The sequence below is a fragment of the Octopus bimaculoides genome, chromosome 6 (assembly GCF_001194135.2).
Source record: "Octopus bimaculoides isolate UCB-OBI-ISO-001 chromosome 6, ASM119413v2, whole genome shotgun sequence".
NCBI lineage: Eukaryota > Metazoa > Mollusca > Cephalopoda > Octopoda > Octopodidae > Octopus > Octopus bimaculoides.
This window is the reverse complement of record NC_068986.1, coordinates 4,577,380-4,599,450: the sequence shown is the minus strand read 5'-3', so window position 1 is coordinate 4,599,450 and position 22,071 is coordinate 4,577,380. Positions and strand designations below refer to the sequence as shown.

The 22,071-nt window shown below is 33.8% G+C and overlaps 1 protein-coding gene across 5 annotated transcripts in view; it reads right to left on the bottom strand.

Annotated features, from left to right (window-relative positions):
- LOC106875251 (protein-tyrosine sulfotransferase 1) overlaps window positions 1-22,071 on the bottom strand; it is a 503,452-nt gene that overhangs the window by 104,272 nt on the left and 377,109 nt on the right. For all 5 annotated transcript variants that reach the window (XM_052968563.1, XM_052968566.1, XM_052968565.1 and 2 more), the window contains one exon: window positions 13,535-13,585. The gene's annotated coding sequence lies outside the window, so the exon portion shown is untranslated. The remainder of the gene's footprint in view (window positions 1-13,534; window positions 13,586-22,071) is intronic.

Sequence of the window (22,071 nt, the reverse complement as noted above, 5' to 3'; positions counted from 1 at the left end):
TATATATATATATATATATATATATGATGGGTTTCTTTCAGTTTCCATCAACCAAATCCACTCACAAGGGTCTTAGTTGACCTGAGGCCAACTAGAATTCTCCACATAACCTAATGTTTTGAGGCTGCATAGGATGCATCCATCCCATCAGATATCAGGAGACACACACACACACACAAACATAAGTAACACTTGTATATACATATGTGTACATACACAGACAAACTAAATAAAGAATATACATGCATATATATATATATATATATATATATATACATACGCACTCACACACATACACATATGTACATAAACACACACACAACACACATACTGAAATACCTCTGGTTATTTGTTCCAGTTATTCAGACAGGGAAAGTATTATACTTGTGATTGAATTCTGTTACCATACATATTCACATCAAACATGACAACTGTAATATTTCTATCTAAACAGTATATTTTCCAAATTCCAAAACACGGGTCTTTAGTGTTTAGCCTCAATTAGATTTTGACCATTACATGAGGTTGTTTATATTGACTATAACAAAATATGACCCTAAGACTTGTTGTAGAGGAAACTAATGGACAATTTATATATATATAATTTTTGTTGTTTGTAATCCATGTTAATTTACTGGCAAATGGATATCATTTATAATAGCAACCATTTACATGGAACTTGCTCCATTGTCCAAGTCAGAACACATTACTTGTATCTTAAATATGCCTGTAGAAATATTTATATAACATGGATAGAGCAATAAATGAACGTGGTGAATGTAGTTTTTACATCAGGGAAACTTTCCTTTCAAAATATATGTATTGACATGTATTTTAAAATAAATGTATGTGTGTAGGCATATATGTGTATACATGTGTGTGTGTGAGTGTATCTACACACACACACACATTACTATTCATACATGCACACATACAACTTTAGGTATATACACAAATGTATGAACACAAACAAATATATATATATACTCATAATCATAAATATATAGGGATTAGCAGAATCCTGCTTCTCCAACATACTGAGAATTCTCAGTATGTTGAAGAAGCAGGATTCTGCTAATCCCTATATATTTATGATTATAAATGGTTCTACCGATAAGGTTTTTTCATACTGAGCTACCCGGCAAAATTGTTAATTATTAATTTTATTACTAATTGACGATTCCCTGCCCTGTATATCTATATATATATATATATATACTCAAACATACAGTGTGTCCCAAAAAGTGTATACACACTTTAATGACTGAGAACTCAATTTTCAGTTCTTTTGAGATTAAACTTATTATTAAAAATAACGAAGTGAGCCAGACTGAGCACTGAATAAAGGAAATTAATCTAGAAGAGTTACAGAAAGTTTCAAAATGCAGTTGAAATGCAAAGTCGGTTTAGAAATGTCCAGTTGTTCCATATGCTATGTGTCTGTCTCTTCCTCCTCCTCTTCATCAACTGCTTCAACAAGTACATCTCTAAATTTCTGACAGTTCAGTGGATCTTTAAGCTTTCATGTCTTTCCTTTCCAGACTAGTTTGTGTATCTAGGTCTTCATAGCTCCAAGTCTGAAGTTACTAACTACTTACCTATGTTACCCTATACATTCTTCACCAGAGAAGGACATTGCATTGACAGCTATTTTTCTATCCTGTTTTCCGGGGAGCATGTAGTCAATCTGACAGGCGACCAGATGTTTGATAGGCTTTTCTAAAGTTATTGTTGCAGATAACCAAGGTATTTGCATCAAAGAATTCCAACAACCTTGTTCCCTCCTCATTTTGGAACCAAAGCCATAGACTCCATGCACAACATAGTATCAGCTGAAGTTACCGACCACAAAGATAAGGTCAATATCATTCATTGCTGAAGTAATCTGCAAAAAGTCTTTGTAAAATCAGTCCCTTTGTTCATATGGCAGTGCCAGTTGAGAAGCCTAATCTAACATAAATGTTGCTGTTGTATTTTTCATGCCTAGTCTACTGTACACTGACTACCTTAATCATTTTATCTAGTCATTTCTCTTTCAAAATTATGCCTTACACTATGTACACACACACACACATATATATAAAATAACATGCAAAAACAAAATGGTAGTCAAAGCTTTATAGCATACACGTGTTTTATCAAATCATTGTAATAATTACACAACAGTTGTAAGAACAGTATACAATATCGCAACTCATATCATCATGGTTCCACAATAAATATAGTATATCTATTGTGGAACACTGATAAGATAAATTGCAACCTTATATTAGGGTTTCTACAACTGTCATGTAATTATTAGGGCAATTTGTTGAAACACGTGTATGTGTCCCAAGGCACTGAACACCACACTTGCTTTCTGTATGTATTCCACATATTAACCTATCCTGTGGTGGATGTCCTTTGTTGTACACCACCAGATACTGAAGTGGAATGTGAAATCACTACTGAGCCCATTGATTACATGTCAGGCTTCACACTGCTTTTATTTGACGTGTGTGTGTGTGTGTGTGTGTGTAAGAAATGTGTGCATAGACACACACAATGTAATATAAATTTTAATCATTTTTGTACTTTATACTCATACAAAACACTGGAGAACCTTCCATTATTTTGTAATCAATGATGATATTTTTTGCATGAACAATTTGAAGATGTGGTATTAAGTGCACATCTAATTCTTTGATATATATATATATATATATATATATATATATATATATATATATATATATATACATATACACACACACACTCACTCAGACACACACACATAAATATATATTATATATATGTGTATGAGTGTGTGGGTGACTGTATACACACACACACATATGCATGCATCCACACACACACATACATACACTGCGTGTAGCAGTAATATTTATCATATAGTTATGCTGGCTTATTACAGAAGATTTAAGCAGGCAATATCTAAAAAAATAAAATAAAGAAATGCGCTCAAACTTCTGAAAAGACTAATAATAATTATGCAAATGGTACAAAACATCAAAGAGGCAAAAAAAACAATACAAAAATTATTAAAAAATATATAAAAAGATGTCGCCAAAACTGAAATACTGCATACAAAATTAGACTAGTAGTAGTAGTAGAAGTAGTGGTAATGATGATGATAGTAGTAACAACAATTTCTTTTGTAATAATAATAATAATAATAATAATAATGAATGGACAATTTCAAGACAAAAGATAAAGTAACGTTAGGTACAGTATGACAGTGTGTATTGAAGCATGTCTTGCAAGAAATAAAGAATTGTATAGCTGGCTACAGAGATTGACTGAATCCTTTGTACTGCAGGTATTTTTGTATAATTTTTATAAAATGTATTTTTCTATAGCAGTTAATCACAGCTGGTGGTGATAGCACCCTTCTATCTTGATGAAAGCTCACCTATATTTCAAAGAGCTAAATTTTATTCATACAATATCTATTACTAGTAGCTAGGAATGACATGCAGGAGTCTATTGACTATTGTGATAAACAAGATAATTCCTATTCCAGGCATTGAAGTTTGTGAATGTATCCAGAAAAAAAAAAAAAATAATAATACATTGAAAGCTAATACCAGAAAGTTAAAAATTAAGCTTAACTTATTTTTAGATTAAAAAAAAATAAAATTTCAAAACAAAGAAAAATCCTATGAGTTATAACAATAAGTAAAAGACTATAAGAATTCTAACGTAAATTAGGCAGAATTTATTGAAGCTTCTAAAAAAGTTTTTGGATTCTTTCTTAGAACAGAAATACAGTTTATATCAGCCAATATCTTAATTCCTGTTGAAGAGTGGAAAAGTTTGGACAAAATCAAAATGAAGAAAAAAAATTCTATATAACTGTGGAAACAAACTTTATTAGGAAGTTTTTGAATATATTATCACCATATTTATGAGAAAGAATATTCTACTGCTTATTGTTGAAAAATTGTTTATCGCAAGAAAAATTTCTTATTAATGTTTATCATTAATAAGTAAATTTTCTTTCTCATCTTGAGTAGTAAATTATAGGAATAACTTTATAAAAGATGGCCACTTACACAAATTCTGTTTGTATGAGGAGAAAATATGTTAGTTACATATTTGAAAAATTATTTGTCAAACTTGGTATTTCCCCACATGGTACTAAACTAAGACATTTCTGCACATAAATAATTGCCATTGTCACCAATTTTGGAAATTACTTGACACTTATTCTATTTCCTCTGCTACCAATGATTGCATAATTTAGTACAATTTCATGTCACTGTAACAACTATTTTTACAACTGGCTGTTCTTTCTACTGTTAATAATTCTAGCTATTATCAAACAGACAAAGGCTAGCAGAAATGTATACTTTTGCATAAATGGCATCATACAATGGTTGCAGTAAGATTTAATGCTCTGTCTTTTGATAGACCTCTTTGGCTCATTGAGAAAGTGCTTATCATTGGTGTCCATGGAATTAAGAATGGATAACATCCGGAATCCAAGGAAACTGGTGAGCATCTGCGTCAGCAACTGCTTGTCTCTTTTCTACCACCCGTCCCTCCCTCAACCCTCTTCCTTCACTGCCTCACATATTCACTGTGATTACCTCCTCATCTAGTTCCTGTCTCTAACATTTAACCTATTTGCTCTTTTTTTTTTTACTCACTTCTACGTACCATTACTTGACCAGTCTCTATGGTAGGATTTCAACACAAAATGTCAAATTTTTTTACTCCTCATAGCAACTAGCCAGACTGATACCTGTAAACCTTCTGGATTTTATGGCATCAAGCAGATGCCCATCAAGAAGAGGCCCCACCTCTTCAATCTTTTTTATTATTGCAAGTAAGATTTCCTAGTGGAGGAATTAAAGTGAGCACTGAAAACCAATGCATCGTTAATTATTTTTATTTTACAGACACTTCTTACTTTTGAGCATTTATAGCACAACCATGCAGTACCAGCTTAGATGATTAGTCTAATGGGAACTGTCTTGTTCACAGATACACTGCATCAAGACAAGTTATTAAACCAAGGCTCACATATATAACCATATTTTCTATAATTCAATACCTTACTCTCACAGCTACTGCATGTGATAATTAATATTAAATTTACAATAATCAAATTAAATGAGAACAGATATGAAACTGAGAAGAAAATAGAGTACAGCTAAATTATAAACATATTGCTCTAATGCAGTTCTTTCTCAATTAAAAAAAAAAACATTATTATTATTATAAACACGGACGTTTCTGATAGTTTTAGAATTAAAATGATAAAAAATTGTGATAAAGATCATCCTCAACAGTAGCCAGTTTTTGGAGTGTGAGTGGTTCATTCACCAATTCTTCTCTTGTTTTCAATCCTGTTATTTCTTCCACATTATTAAACAGTTTATAAAGACAGCAAGCTGGCAGAATTATTAGCACGCTGGATGAGATGCTTAGTCACTACGTTCTGAGTTCAAATTCTGCTGAGGTTAACTTTGCCTTTCATCCTTTCAGAATCAATAAAATAAGTACAAGTTGAACCCTAGGGTTGCGGTAATTGACTCATCTCCACCTCCCTCAAGCAGCCCTTGTGGCAAAAATTTGAAATAACTATTAAACAATTTTTTTTAAAATGTATTCCTCTTTGCTGTTTTTCAGAGGTTTCTTCAGTGACCAACAATTTTTGCAGACCTTTGACACTTGATATGCCCCAAATACCTAAGTTTTTGCCAATCCAGTTGTTTTACAATACTTCACTAAATTATAAAAAAACATCCAACATACTTATGTGTCTTTTTTCTATCAAAGTAATTCTTAGCATTTTTTCTATAACACCAAACCTGAAAAAATTATCGTTTTTCTATCAGCTATTTCTTTCTTAAAAATTCCACATTCAGATCCAGACGTTGTTGTTGGAAATATCAGTGTGCAGCAATTTCAATTTGGCCTCTTTACTTATTGGAGGATTTTTACCAAATGCAATTTAAAGAGAAAACAACAGATTTTGCTAATGCAATCCTTTTTATCTTTCTTATGCATCACAATTATTTGTAATAATACTTCCAAGATAGCAAAACTGATTCACCCCTTTGACAGTTTGATTATCAATTACTGTAAAATAATCTTGATCATATGTTCCTGAGGTAATTATCAATTCGGGTTTGCTAAAAATAAAGGATAAACCATATCCTCACACTTTTTTTTGCATTCAACTTCAAAATTTTCCATTCATTTAAGTTACCCACAAGTAGGACAATGTTGTCAATAGATCTGACACTGTTGACCATTCTTCAAAAAAACCTTCTAGATGCCTTTTACCCTTTTAGCATAAATGTTAAACATATTTTGTTTTACTGATTTTAAATTTGAAATTTATTACATCCTATTTCAGGGGAATTTATTTGAAAGTAGGTATCCTTGAAATATTTGTTTCTAGATAGAAATACTGATTTCAAATTTTGGCACAAGGTCAGCAATTCCAGGGGTAGAGGTAAGTTGATTACATCGACCCCAGTGTTCAACTGGTACTTATTTTATTCTTTTCTACACAAGGACTAAAATTTTTGGGGAGGGGGCCAGTCAATTAGATTGACCACAGTACACAACTAGTGTTTAATTTATTGACCCTGAAAGGATGAAAGGCAAAGTCGACCTCGGTGGAATTTGAACTCATGACGTAAAGACAGACGAAATACCGATAAACATTTCACCTGGCATGCAAACGTTTCTGCCAGCTTGCCAACTTATAACTGAGTAAATATTAAAAATGAAACTCCTCTAATCTTTCCACCTCAACTGACACTCTTTAATTCACCTCATTCCATCCCATTCATACCAAATTAGTAATCTCTTACTCTCAATGGTTTTGCCACTGCTGTCTCTGAGGTGGAGACTAACTTGGAAGTAAAGTTACACAAAGTTCACTTATCTACCCATATACACATGTACCTCACACCACCTGCTTTCCCTACATATACCCGACTCAACAAATACATTTCATACAGATTTCACTTCATTTTTATCTTTCACTCCATACATACCACACACATTTTTACACCTGTTTGATTATATACTCTTAACTCCCTACAACTAACACACCCACATACCTCACACAGTTCTTTTCAAAGGACTACTGCTTGATAGTCACACTTCCTGCTTATCACCCCACTATGGTATATCTTTTTTACCTTTCATTTCTTCTTTCTTTACTCACTCCTTATTACCATTCGTGACGAAAAAGCACTACTGCTACAACATGTTTCACACAATGACTTATTTTAATTTTTTTTCCTTGACAATATTTAATAAATAAAATATGCCCCTTTTTACACCCAATTTTTTATATAACATGTGACCTACATTATCACTTCCTCAGCAAATGTGCCAAAAGGTGGCTGACTGGCAAAAAAATGGTTAGAGTGAATGGAACTACTCTAAGCATGTACCTGTTGATTGGTAAACAACATGTGGGCAAAAGCTTGTGCCTTTATTGGTCAGAGTAATTTTGGATTTGTGGGTTCCACCTGGTACAGGATTCAGTCTGCCTAGTACAAGAGAGCTGCCTAGTTGGTGGCTCTCTTGTGCCAGGTGGACTGAATCTTCAATGTATTCAGATATTTTGTATACTTTTGAATACTCCTTCATATCTTTATGTAAATCTTCACAAACTGAAAAGTATCTTCATAATGACCACCTCAGCAGATGTTCTAATGACAAATAAAAGAAGCCATTATTATTATTATTATTATTACTAGCTGGACACGTGAAAAATTCATGGAAAATATAAAAAATGTAAGCATCTGTATATTGTGTGCTGGTGCCATGAGAAATCTTTCTGTACTGTCACAGTTAAAGGTGGTGAGCTGGCAGAATCGTTAGCATGCAGAGTGAAATGCTTAGTGGTATTTTGTCTGTCTTTATGTCCTGAGTTCAAATTCTGTCAAGGTCGACTTTGCCTTTCATCCTTTTGGGGTTGATAAATTAAGTACTAGTTGCCTACTGAGGTTTATCTAATTGACTGGCCTCCTTCCCCCAAAAGTTTCAAGACTTGTGCCTATAGTAGAAAAGTATATTGCAACAGTCACAGAATATAGAAAGAAGTGTAAAACCGATAACTATATAATCCAACCAAAATATTTCAGTTATGCAAATGCAAACAGAATTACTATTTAGCCTTAAAATGCATTGTACATATTCAGAGAACCCTCTTGGTTTAGTGGTATGGAATGTTTTTCTCGTATTTTTTAAATTCTTTTATATCATCTCTCTCTCTCTTTCTCTCACTTCCTCTCTGTAGACACACACACATACATTCATGTGTGTGTTTTAGTTTTTGTTTACTTACACACATCAACAAATGAGCCAATTGAACAACTCTGTTTGGTTGTTCAATTTTCTAGAAATAACAGCCAAATCACTCTCATACTATGCACTTGTTAGTATTAAGGAAAGAGATGAAATAGAATTAATATTTTCGATTTTGTTCAGCTCTATGGATCTAATTATTTTTTAAATGTCTTCATGCATTACGTGATACAAGAAAAAAGAAAATGGAAAAATCCTGACCAAAACAGAGAAATTGTAACTTAACAAAAAATATAGAAAGAGAAAGAAATGGTTGAATTCGAAAACCAATAGATGTTTTTTAGCTGAGGTGTAATTTTATAATAAAAACAAATTCAAAATTTAAATTTTGGAACATAAAGCTGACCATGTTATCTGGTGTATGGCCGAATTCAAATGGGTAGAAAACCTATAACAAATGTGTGTGTGGTTGGGCCTTTACTAGCCAGGGGTCAATTTCAGTTCAATCGTAGAAAGGAATTCAAATACCTATCAGCCACTCAGTTCCATGCCATCATCTCTCTCTCTCTTTCTCTATCACTTCCTCTCTCCTTTGCTTGGCACACATGTCAAATTTAAGTATCTCGATTTTATCATTAAGACTGTTGCTGCTTCAGTGACCCAGTACGTATGGGTATTGAGAAGTAGTAATACATTACATAGGTGGCAGTTTCAAATGTCTTCCAGAAATTACAAGAGATGTGGTTAAAAATGTTTATTTAAGCAACAAAATTTATTTCAACAATTTCTTTCTCTTAAGCATGACACACGCGTCAGGTACATACAAAAAACAAATTGGCGTATTAATATTATCGATTATTATCATCACTATCTATTACTATAATGTTGTTATTTTTACATTTGTAGCAATGAGTGGGATGTGTTATACTAATTTATTAAAAATAATTTTAAGCTAACAAAGTGGTTTGTCATATCCTAAGTTTTCTTCAGTAGTTTTTCATACTAATTAAACCATGAATTTTCAGAACTAACCATAATAGAAATTAATGAGTTGCTACTACAAATAACGTACATACCTTAGATTCTCCCACAAACAACGTCCTGTGTGTTTTAGCTTTCTATTACCTTAAGTAGCATTTGCATATATTTCTTACTTAGACATACAGCTTTAAATTTATAGAAAAAAGAAATGGGTTTGTGTGATGTTGATGCCTTTTTAAAGTTTTACTTCTACATTATAAGACTTATTTTAATATGGAAAAATGTTTGCCTTTGTTCATTAATAGTTGGCCCGCATTTTATGCATTTTCTCTTTATTTTAACTGATCTGCTGTTCAGTAAATAGAGCAGAGGAAGTTCAGTGATGCAGCGCAAAGTCATAATTATATAGCAGAGGTCAATACCTTAACCCTTTTGTGACAAAATGTCAACTGAAGTACAATTTAAAAAAAAATTAATTTTAAAAATTACCAAAAATAACTTCCATTATTAAACTGATGTTTGGAACATGACAAAAGATTCTTACATAAAATTATGGCTTGCGGTTTGGAGCTAAACACCTTGAAACATGTTTTCTTTTCTCTCTCATACAATCAGGGACAGTCTCAGGTGGGTTGATACCAAAAGAGTTAAACATGTGAATATCATGATTTCATGTTAGCAATAAATTTGTATTAAAACCTACAGCACTTGTCAAGGCTTAAAATTTTCTTGGCTTTAATCTATATTGATAAATGAACAGTTCATAGAGATTATGTAGTTTGATGAATGTCAAAATAATTTCTCGTTTTTATTTAATAGACAATTACTAAATTCCAGATGATATACTCAGCTTTTTAATTCTTTTGGCATAACACTTAAGAATTTAATATGGTTGAATCCAAATACTAAATCTAAATGAAAATTAACTTTCCTTTACTTGAAATTACCCTAAGCAAGGGCACACAGGTCACTATTCGGCAAAGTGTTAGAGGAAAGGAGAACTCGTAAACTGGGCAAACTACAGATTTCTCTCATGAACTAGGTGAGCACTTTTTCTTGAGACAACAGTTGTAAAATCTTGCTAGAAGTGGAAGTATCTCATGGGATAGGTTTTCAACAAAATAACTTAGATTTGATCAGGACCAATCTAGCATTTCACAGATTAAGATCATTTATAAGTTTGGAAGCCTCCCTGATTGACTCTCCAAATTCAGAAACAAAGCAGTTAATTCAAGTTGGAGAGCTGAAAGCAAAAAATGGTTAGAGTGGAATTTGATGCAAGCTTCTTGAGCAAGTAGCTTAGCTTTTTCTGAAGATAAGATTACTTCAAGGCCATTGTGAGAATAGAATTATTTTAACAGCTACTCCCCATAACTCACTTGAACCAAACCTTTCTTGATCAAGATGTTTTTGAATAGATTCAGAACATCCAGCCTTGGTGTGCCTTTTAAGAATATATTTCTCATGGTTCATTATTTTAACAACTACTCCAAATCATTAAGTTGAACCAAACCTTTCTAGATCAATTTGCTTTAAACAGATTCAGCATAGCCTGTCTTGGTGTGCCTTAATGCTCTTTCTAGCATTGGTTACAAGTAGAGCAGAAGGCTGTTACATTAAAGTTATATCCATTTTGGTGGTAGAGAAGGAAATAGTGGTTGTGATGAGCTGTAGCAGCAGCACATTCCAGAGCAAACCAAGGTTAAAAGTTAAGTTTTAGTTGGTATTTTTGATATGGGGAGAAGATAAAAATTATTGAACCCAAGTAGGGTCTAGTCAGCCAAGAGGGATGCAATCTTTAATTTTCTTGATCTGCAAAAACATCCAAGTTGAGAATCAGTCAGGAAAGAATGGAATCCTTTCTAATATAATTTAGAATGCCTGATGGAATAGCACATCAAAACATGATTATATCAGATCTAAGAACTTTGTTTATCACTAATAAAACGATGCTGTGTGACAGAGATATATCAGACATATATCCAATACACTAAATTAGCATAGAAAAAGTGATGACGATGAAATTTATGCCCTAATTTTCTAGAAACAAGTTTGATTTATGTTTTACATAGGCCAAAAATAAAAAAAAAGTATTGGAAAAGGGCTTATAAATTCTAGTAAGCCTGACCTACTCTACAAGTATCAAGGAAAATGTCAATATTGAAAGAAAACTAATATTTGCGTATGAATGAAAGAAATAACTGCTAAGATATTCACAGTAAAATTATATTCAACATTTGAAATAGAAAAGGTAAACCAGACCACTGATGTGATCTGAACTATTGATCTGTTGCTTATTGAATAATTTTATTGTCAATTACTCTATAGATCACTTTCCAGGTATTTCACTGCATCTTTTATGCTAGTTTATTTAAATTTTTTTTTTAAATCAAAACCTTTTTCTCTGCTGTTCTATTTATATATCTACAAGATAATTAGTCATTTAGCAAAGCAGTCACATTTCACAAAAGAGTGACTGATGAAAAGCAAGAACTGCTTGGTATAAAATATTTGTTCTGTAAAATACATGGTGAGGTAAAAAGAAAGAAAAAAAAACTATCAGCTTCTTGCTAGCATTAAAAGAGAATTGACATAAAATAAAACAAAGATAATTTGTGGTAAACTTTAATAAATCACACCTTTTTAAATTAAAACTTTAAGAATACCTCTATAAAAAAAATACTTTACCTAACTTTCTAATTTTTAAAACAGTTTAATTAAGCTACTTAAAAATAGTTTAATTAAAATATATTGAATAGTAGAAAATATATTAAATTTGTAGAACATTTTAACTTGAGAATATAAAACTCGAACAGAAATTTTTATTTAGTTTCATTTAGATTTTGTAAAAAATAAATAACCATATAATGTATTAAAATAGTTGATTAAATTGATTAGAATACAGATTCCATGAGTAGACTCTACTGACAAAATGCCAAGGTTCCTGTGAAAGTATGAATGTCACAAATGTAATGTATACCTCTTTTATAAATTTAATACTTCTGGAATGTTTTACAGAATGTAATAGAAAACCCCTTTAGCGTATCTCCCATGATACATCATGTCACAAGGAGCAATATTCAGAAATGGGTGTAAATTAATTATGTGCTGCTTTATATACTTAGCAGCTTGTGACCAGAAGTATCTATCAATAAGTGATCAATCATATTGATTTCTGCCAAATATATGGTACTGTCAATTCCAACAATGACCTCAACTGACTGATTGAAGCCTTCAACTGTTCTCATTTTGAAGCCATTTTTATTTGTTTCTACTCAGACACTGGACACCTGAGGTGCAGGCTGTAAATTTATGTTCATGAAACTTCAAGTAATGCAGGGCTATATAACTTGACTTTTTCACACACACACACAAAATGGTCAAAGTAGCTTAGTAGATGGATTGTTGGCCTTACAATCATAAGGTCATGAGTTCAAATTCTTGAGCAAAGTACTTCATTTTATGTTGCTTCAGTCTCGTTCAGCTAAAAATGAGTACCAGCTCACTGCTGTTGGTGCCACTCTAACTCTCTTCAGCCTCAATGTTCTGCTGGGTTAAAGGAAGGAGGACTGAAAGCATACCTATATCTGCTTGTGACTACATAGGCATCTAAAACAGTTAGCAAAAGAATATTACTAGGTCATACTTGTTTGTTAATGATTTTTAGATATTCCCCATCCTGATTCACTGTCTGCATCCTCTCTTGTGCTACTCTTCTTGTACCTTCAGGATTTTCTCTGGTACCTCATCACTACCATCTTACTTTCCAGCTAATCTCACCCACCCTTATAAAATGTAGACTAGTCATGTATATTCTCCATAGCTAGACACCTACACTTGTTCCTCTAGTGTACTTTAGCCTCTCAACACTTAGCATAAAATCATCTCCTTCTTCTCAGATACTTAGTTGAGGGAGTTTTTCTTTTTCCTTTTCCTGCTTTCTTCCTGTCTTGTAAGTCACTTGGTGACCTTACGAGTGCTAGTAGCATGAGAAAAAAGCACCCAGTACACACTGTAAAATGGCAAGCATTAAGAAGAGCATCTGGCCATAGAAACTATGCTAGGGCTGACAGTGGAGCTTGACACAGCCTTGCAAGCTTGCTGGATCTTGTCATACTGTTCAACCCATGCCAGCATGAAAATGGATGTTAACTGATAATGATGATGATGATGATGATGATGATGATGATGATATCTTACATTACATAAAAAAAAAAAAGAAATCTATAGAATGGCAAATATTCCAATAATTGAAACGGTTTTTAGTTACCTGGTTATTCATAGTGGGTGACTTGGTAGCAAATATAATCCAGAGATATATCTATACACCAAGAACAAAGAAGAAAAAAATGCATTAAAATTAGTGACGGGAAACAGAGAAAAATAAAAGACATTTTCTGAAAGATTGAGATAGATAAAGTGTATATACATGTGAATATTTTTCTGAGGTGATTTCTTAAAGGAATAAGAAAAAATAATATCAATATGGAGATTTGTATCAATAGTGAAAACCTAAAAATAAAATATGAATTCAATAAGTAGGGTAAAAGCTATAGTGAAAATCTACTTGAATAATATAGGTAGCTAGACTGATGACAACAACAATTATGATACTGCTGCAGATACACAAGAGTTGTTAGTAGTGAGAGCATCCATGAAATAAATCATTTCGGATATTTGGAAGGCTCCCTAGTTTCATTTCATCATTTTAATATCCATTTTTCTATGCCTGCGTGGGTCAGGCAGAGTTTACTGAGACAGATTTTTTACAGCTGGATGCCCTTCCTGTCACCACCCTCACTTGTTTCCAAGCGAGGTAGTATTTCCTCACTTGACCTGACATTGGAAATATTGGAAATGACCAGACATTGCTGTACAATATTGGAAACAAATGATACTGGTTGTATGAAGGTGACACTCACAACTACCACATAGTGCTTGTGTGTGGAGGGTGATGTTGCATGAAACTGAAATACGGCCTGAATATGGAAGATGTGTGAAGGCTGAAAAGAAATAAGGTGAGCATGTTCTGCTGGATATGTAATGCTAGTTTGCTTGTATGTTGAAGCACAAATGAACTGAGAGAAATACTGGGTATAAAAAGAAATCTGAGATAGTGTACAAGAGCTGGTCTGGATTTATTACATAAGTAATGGATGACAATTGAATGAACAAGCGACGAGTATCCAAACTGAAGGAACCTATGGAAGAGGATGGCTGATGGAGATATGGCGAGAAGTAGTGGATTCTGATCTCAAAAGGCTGATCCTCATAAAGGAGATAACAAAAACCTGCAACATATGATGAGATGTTGCGCTAGAGACAACCTGTGCAGCCCATAGCCACACTTCCAGGCTTTGATCTCAAAATGATGATAATTAAATATAACAATAGTAGGTGCAGGCATGGTAGTGTGGTAAGCTTACATTCCTACCACATGGTTCTGGGTTCAGTCTCACTGCATGGTACCTTGGGCATGTGTCTTCTACTTTAGCCTTGGGCCAACCAAAGCCTTATCGGTGGGTTTGGTAGACGGAAACTGAAAAGAGCCTGTCATATATATATATATATATATATGTATATTTATGTGTCTGTGTTTGTACCCCCACCATTGCTTGACAACCGATGCTGATGTGCTTACATCGCTGTAACTTAGCGGTTTGGCAAAAGAGACCCGATAGAATAAGTACTAGGCTCGATTTCTTTGACTAAAACCTTTTAAGGTGGTGCTCCAGCATGGCCACAGTCAAATGACTGAAACATGTAACAAAAAAAAAAAGAAAAAGAATAATGATGTTTAATGTGTTAGACTATTAATGTGTTAGACTATTAATGTGTTAGACTATCAACATACTTGTCTTTATATGACTTGGTTTAAAAAAAAAAAATCTGTTATTTTCTAATATGTTAACATTACTCGTTCATGTGTTCCAATAGCTGAGACATATTAAAACTGAAGGATCAATGACATTTCTACAAGGCTGATGCCACCTTCAAAATAATTTGGATATATATCAAGCTAAGACTTATTTATATAACTTAAAAATTATGCAACTACAACAATTAAGAATTAATTTTTCAATCTGCTAATATTGCGGTTGGTAACAGAATGTATAGTCATCGTCAAAACTTCCACATTTCTATTGTTACTATGGTTTCAGTTGTAACTGTGATAAAGTTGTTGAATCTATGATAAAAACAACAACATAGTAATAACAGGCGAATAGAAAAGATGACAGTGATCTTGTTGTTATTGCTGATGGTGATAAAGGAAGCAATAATGTAAATGGTATTTGAAAAAATGTTGACACTCCTACTGATAGTAATTTCTTGTTGTTAATGATGATGATGATGAAGAGGATGGCGGTGGTGATAATGATTTTGATTAGAAATTGAATGACCTTTTGAAAACTGATCTGATGAATAGGAGGAACGTTTCCATAAATGGTGGAGTGCATTAGGGAGACTTATAATACAGGAAGGAAACTTTAGAATTTAATCTATGATGTATGTAATCCACCTGCTGTTTGCTGCACAGCCTGGCTTTTTACTGACATACAAAGAGATCACCATTTTCAGATTTGACTGAGTCTGTGACTGATTATGGTAGTTGATTGGCAGAATCATTAGAGCATTGTATAAATGCCTTGCAGTAGTTGTTCTGGCGCTTTGCATTCTGAGTTCAAATCTTGCTGAAGTCATCTTTGCATTGCATTCCTCAGATTGATAAATGAAGTAGCAGTCAAATATTGGGAGTTGATTTCTTTCACTCTCAGAATTAGCTGTACTGAGCTATTGGAGGATTCTGGGAGTGACTACTTCTTCAAAACGTGGGGGTGACTTGAATAAGGGATTAGCAACTGTTTTTTCTCTATCATGTAACAAACATCATCTAAATAAACCACCATAGAATATGATGAACAGGAATATGCTCTATGGCATGGAATGATTAAGAAAAACAAATCCAATTAATTCTGGTTTAAGAAAATTGACGACATTATAAATACAACAATATTGAGCTGTAAGTATCATTAGCTCAGATAATTGCATTTTGATAACAGGTATTAGAGATATATTTATTACTTCTGATGAAAATCTCTGCAGATATCCAAGTTTCTTTCCTAATCTATCAACTTGTGGTTGTATTAGCAAGTATAACTTTTACTGATTCCAGCTAGATATTATCTAACTATAACTAATCCAGTAATCCCTGGTGTAGTATCTAAATTGCATGGCAAGATTATATATCAAAGTTGCTAAGGGGTTAAGTAGATGGAATATTCATGTGAAGCCCTACGACTGATATGCGCTCTGCTCTTTCACAAGAGATAATTCTCTATTTATTTCAGTTTGTTGCTGAGACTACGCAATCATTACAATTTCTCAGATGTGTGATTGGTTATTTCAAAAGGTATCTGATGAGACACCTCTAATCCATAAGGTTTACCAACAAAGTTAATGCTGACCTTTTGGGCTCCACGGTCATATTCAGAGAGTTAATAGACTCTTAAGCAATCTTGTGTGACCGACAATGGCCTTCAGTGTTATTTATATTATCTATTAATGCTGTGTTTACAAAGCATGTGAGAAGGTGGTGGTGGTGTAAATACTTATAGACTAAAAAAGAAGCCAAAGAAGAAAAAATGTAAAAATATGTAGCACTACAAATTATCTACAAGACCAATACAATTATATGTTTAGACTTATAAACATTAATTTTACATTTTATTACAGAAATTTGTTCTAGAAACAATCAAATAAACAGTTTGATACTGTAACATTAAAATAAATAAACATCAGTGCTACATTAGAAGTTGTCAGCATGAGCAGCAATACATGTTTGCCATATTTTTATTGATCTATTTATTTCTAATAGTGAGATGGAATGGTAAAGCACCAGATTAAATGCTTGGTTAATGATTTTCCTATTTTTTACTTGCTGAGTCTGTAGGAAAGGGCAGTGCCCATTCCTTTTACTTGCTTTCTGACACTAATGGGTTTGATGTTGTTGCTATTTTGTTTAAACAGTTGCAAGTCAAAATCTGTAGGAAAGACATCAGCAGGGAGAACGTTCTAGAAAACCAATAACCTGGTGAAGAGAAACTGGTCATAATGTTTATTGTGGGGCTCTTGGGTGGGTTGAGGGAAGGACACAACAAAAATGATGGGGGTGGGGGTGGAGTGAGTTGAGAGTGGGTAAGTGGAATAAAAGGAAGCGATATGAGATTAGCCAGCTGCAAGGGATAGCAGCTATTACAGTAGTGAGAGAGGGAGAGAGAGAGAGAGAGACAGAGAGAGAGAGAGAGAGAGAGAGAGAGAAAGAGAGAGAAAGAGAAGATAAGCAGCTATAGGCTAGAGGCTAAAGTGTGTCTGTGTAAGTGGAACATACTAATAGAAAGGCCAGTTGAGTGGCCCTTCTCTTGATGTGCTCCAGGAAGTTGGATTGTGTAGCAGCAGCATTACCTAAGTGGGAGCAATGCTCCATTAAGGAGCTCATTTGAGCTTTGTAGAGTATCAGCAATTGTTGGAGGATGAATTACTTTCTAGCCCTAAAGAGAAGGGCCAGTCTTTGTTAAGCTATGCTTAGTATGTGGTTTCCGCCAGCAAGAGTGATTTGTCATGTTTTTTGACATCCTGGCTTAAAATCGCACTCTGCCTCTCATTGTTCTAAGGACAATGACATAAGTACCAACTAAATATTAGGATTCCATAAATCCATTAGATCCTTCTTTACAAGCTTGTTACAGTATAACATAATTGGAAAACATTTAAATTCTAACATGGCAGTTTAGGGGCAAATAATAAATTAAGCCAATAGCAAGTCTTAGCATGTAATGAAAATATATAACGTGTCTAGAATTGTTTTTTTTTAAACAACTCAGAAAATAAGTTATCAATCATTTTTCCTAGTTATGTCACATGTTTGGACATGTTGATAATCAGTGTCAATGCAAGACTGGAACCCGAAAGGGTGGTTGGCAGATGATGAAGGGAAGGGTGACAGAGAATCAAGGGAAGGAGTGGTTGAAAAAGGATCAAGGAAAGGGGCCGTTGGCAGATGGTCAAAAAAAGGTAAGGCTGGAAGATAATTAAGGGACAGGGGTGGTCGACAGAAGAGCAGAAAAAAGGGTGGCTGACAGGATCAAGAAGTCTTTGAAGAAGCAACAGAAGAATACTGTTGTTGGATTATTGATAAAGCAGACAAATCTCAACTTTGCTGCTGGGGTGCCCAATCTCCTTGTAGCTGGGGATCAAACCCAACACCTAAGTGACCCAACCTCCGTAAAATTAAAGGATGTAACCCCTTACAGCTAGGAGATCTAACTCTACAACAGTAGAAATAAAGTGTCACACCAATAGTCACAACAGAAATCTGCCATAGACTTAGATTTATGATTCATGAGTCGATAGTTTAACATGTTACTAATAAATCAATAAGGAATTTCTTCTTAGTTGTTTGACCTGGTACAAACAGTAGTCAAATGTCCTTCAAATCTTTTCCTACTGTCTTAAAAAATAGTTACATAGAATAATGTAGTCTAAATAAAAAAGGGGATAGGGAAGGCTTTTAATTACAGTCTTGCTTGCTCAAGGCTGGAATTAAACAATAGTCAACTGCAATACATGATCAATTCTACTATTTCAGCACCGTACTCGGTGCTAAAAAACTAATTTCAATAATATGGGCAGCAATGTCAACATTTGTTGAACCATCGAAACTAAATTATGGAGGATAAATAGATGCCAAAACATAGAATGAGAAGACACTTACGAGGTTGTGGTATATTCAGTAGAAGTTCATGAAAATGAGGTAGCTTATGGTTTTAATATTTCTCGTTTCTTACATTAAAGACCATTAATATTGTGGCAGGCAAGTAGTGAATTTGAAAGAAGCAAATTTCCATGTTTAAAAATCATTTGAAGGTTGGTTTTACATTTCATCCCTTCAGAGATCAATAAACTAAAATATGAAATAATGTATTGGTACAATGTGATCCACTGTTTTCCACTGCTTCAACATTTGGAATTGAGCATCCTGGAAAGAAGTTTATTTTACAGAAAGACAAAGTAATCAGTTGATAAGGGAACCCTACTTTTACTTTAAGTGCTTTGATATGCAACACTGTCAACATAAACAGACTATGAGACAGGGTAAAAATGTGAAAAGTTGTAGTAGGTCAACACAAGTGCTCTTGTTGATTACTTAGTTAAGCTCTTTCCTCCCTATGAAGAATGAGCTATTGATAACTTTTCGTCATTGTTCTCGACTATGTCGCCTTTTCTCTCAGGCCTTGTTGGTTTTTAGTTATTATTAATGCTTCTATATCTTTGCTTTTATCTAGGAAGGCGTGTTGGCACTTTGCAAACCTATATTTTTTTTAACTTCTGGGAAGAGGCAGGCCATACTATTTTGGTCTATTTTTTTTACCCCCACCTCGCATAAACAGTCCTACCAGGAAGTTGCACTAAACTGGCAGAGCTCTCAGAATTGTTGAGGAACACAAGTCACTGCACAACAAAATAGCAACTACACTATCTACTCTCAGAGAAGTTACCCTCTCATATTCTAAACAGCTTTATTATACTTTCTTCAATGATTTTATGTACTTTAAGCAGGTTGTATTCTTTGATTTCAATATAACAAGAAAGCAGAACAGTTTTCTAGAGAATAGTGATGGGCATATCCTCGTTCATGGGTGAAATTTTGCCCATAATAAAATTTCAGATCTTTGCAGGTAGAGTTTCTAAACACTTCTCCTTGTTCATTGGCCTCGGATCATGCAGGGACACTGTCTTGAAAGAGTTTCAATCAATATTATCAATATCATCTCATGCGGTGCCACATAAAAGCACCCAGCACACTCAGTAAAGTGGATGGTGTTAGGAAGGGGCATCCAGCCGTAGAAAGCCATGCCAGATCAGACTGGAGTCTGGTGCAGCCTCCCAGCTTGCCAGCTCTGGTCAAACCATCCAACCCATGCCAGCATGGACAATGGACATTAAAGGATGATGATGATGATGATGATGTTACCAACCCCAGTATTCAAAGTTAGGTATATAATTTAGTGGTCACTCTATCTCACTGATAGGTTATGAGACATAGACACAGAGAGACATACAAGTGACAGGCTTCTGCAGAGTTTCCATCTACCAACTTTACTCACATAACATCATGCAGTCTAAGTCTGCTTAAGATGGCACACAGTAGACCAAATCCAAAATCCTGTGATTACAAAGATGCCTGTAGGTTCTTATGCACCCGTAATTAACCCCTTGTAATAACAAGTGTGGGTTTCCACACCTGCTCAAGACTGAACAAGAGACAACAACTTATCTAATTTATTTAGGCTATTTTGAGAAACTATTTCATAGTTAATTGGTTTCTCAAAATAGTCATACAAATCTATAAGTCTGATAGTAAAATAAAATTAATTTGTGGATAACCTAGGATTGAACTCTGAATACGTAATTACACTTAGGTGCATGGCTGAGTGCCCAAGAAGTTTGGTTTCTAATCACAGTTTCAGGTTCTGTCCAATTGTGTAGCACCTTGGGCAAATGTCTTCTATGATCATACTGGATCAATCAAAGTCTTATGAATAGATTTGACAGATGAAAAAAGAAGCCCATTATATGTGTGTATATATACGTGTGTGTGTGTGTGTGTGTGTGTGTGTGGTAAGAAGCTTGCTTCACAATCACATGGCTCGAGGTTCAGTCACACAGTGTGGAACTTTGGGTAAGTATCGTATCTTGTGAGTGGATTTGGTAGAAACCCGTCATATATAAATAAATTTATTTAGGTGGCTATCCAAATTTACAATCGAAAGGCAACAAGTATAGTTGTCACCTTAGTGACAACTATACAAAATGACAACTACACTATATATGTGTGCGTGTGTGTCTTTGTGTTTGTGTTTATCCTAGCCATGGCCACATGACAACTGGTGTTGGTGAGTTTATGGTCCCCATAACTTTGGCAAAAGAGACCCAATAGAATAAGTACTAGGCTTGAAAAATAAGTCAGGGGTTGATTTGTTCGACGAAAACTGTTCAAGGTGGTGCTCCAGCATGGCCTCAGTCAAATGACTGAAACAAGTAAGAGAATAAAAGAATATGGCCATATATATATATGTAAGTGCTTTCACAAATAAACTTGCACTTCATTTTAGAAGATCTGCAGACACAAGCACTCACCTTTGGCTGCATTGCATTTTATAGAAGAAACAACTGTAACCTACTGAAATTCATTGCATAATTTCTTGTTCCTTTGTCATTTGTTTAATTTCATATTATGCTCTTTACTCAAAGCTTTATTCTGAAGAATATGTAATCCCAGTTCTAACACTAAGTTATTTGTAATGTTATCTCCAGGTGAAATATTAAAATATATGTAGACATGTGTATACAAATATATATATATACATGGGAGAATTCACGAAAAAACAACAGACGAAGACAGGTGGTGTAAACAACAAATGGATGTATTAGTATAACGCTTGGGAATAGAGAAAGTCTTTAACGTTTCGAGCCTACGCTCTTCAACAGAAAGGAACACAGAAAGAAACAAGGAGAGGAAAAAATATATATACTTGTGTATGTGTGAGAAAGTTGGTATGTGAAAGCACGTGGTTGGATGTATAAAAGATAATAAGAGTGAAAAACTACAGAAGGCTTGTGTTACATGGTTATATATATATGTGTGTGTGTGTGTATATATCTGTATATATATATATGTGTATGTATTTATATATAAATATATGTATGTATGTATTTATATACATACATACGTACATACATATATAT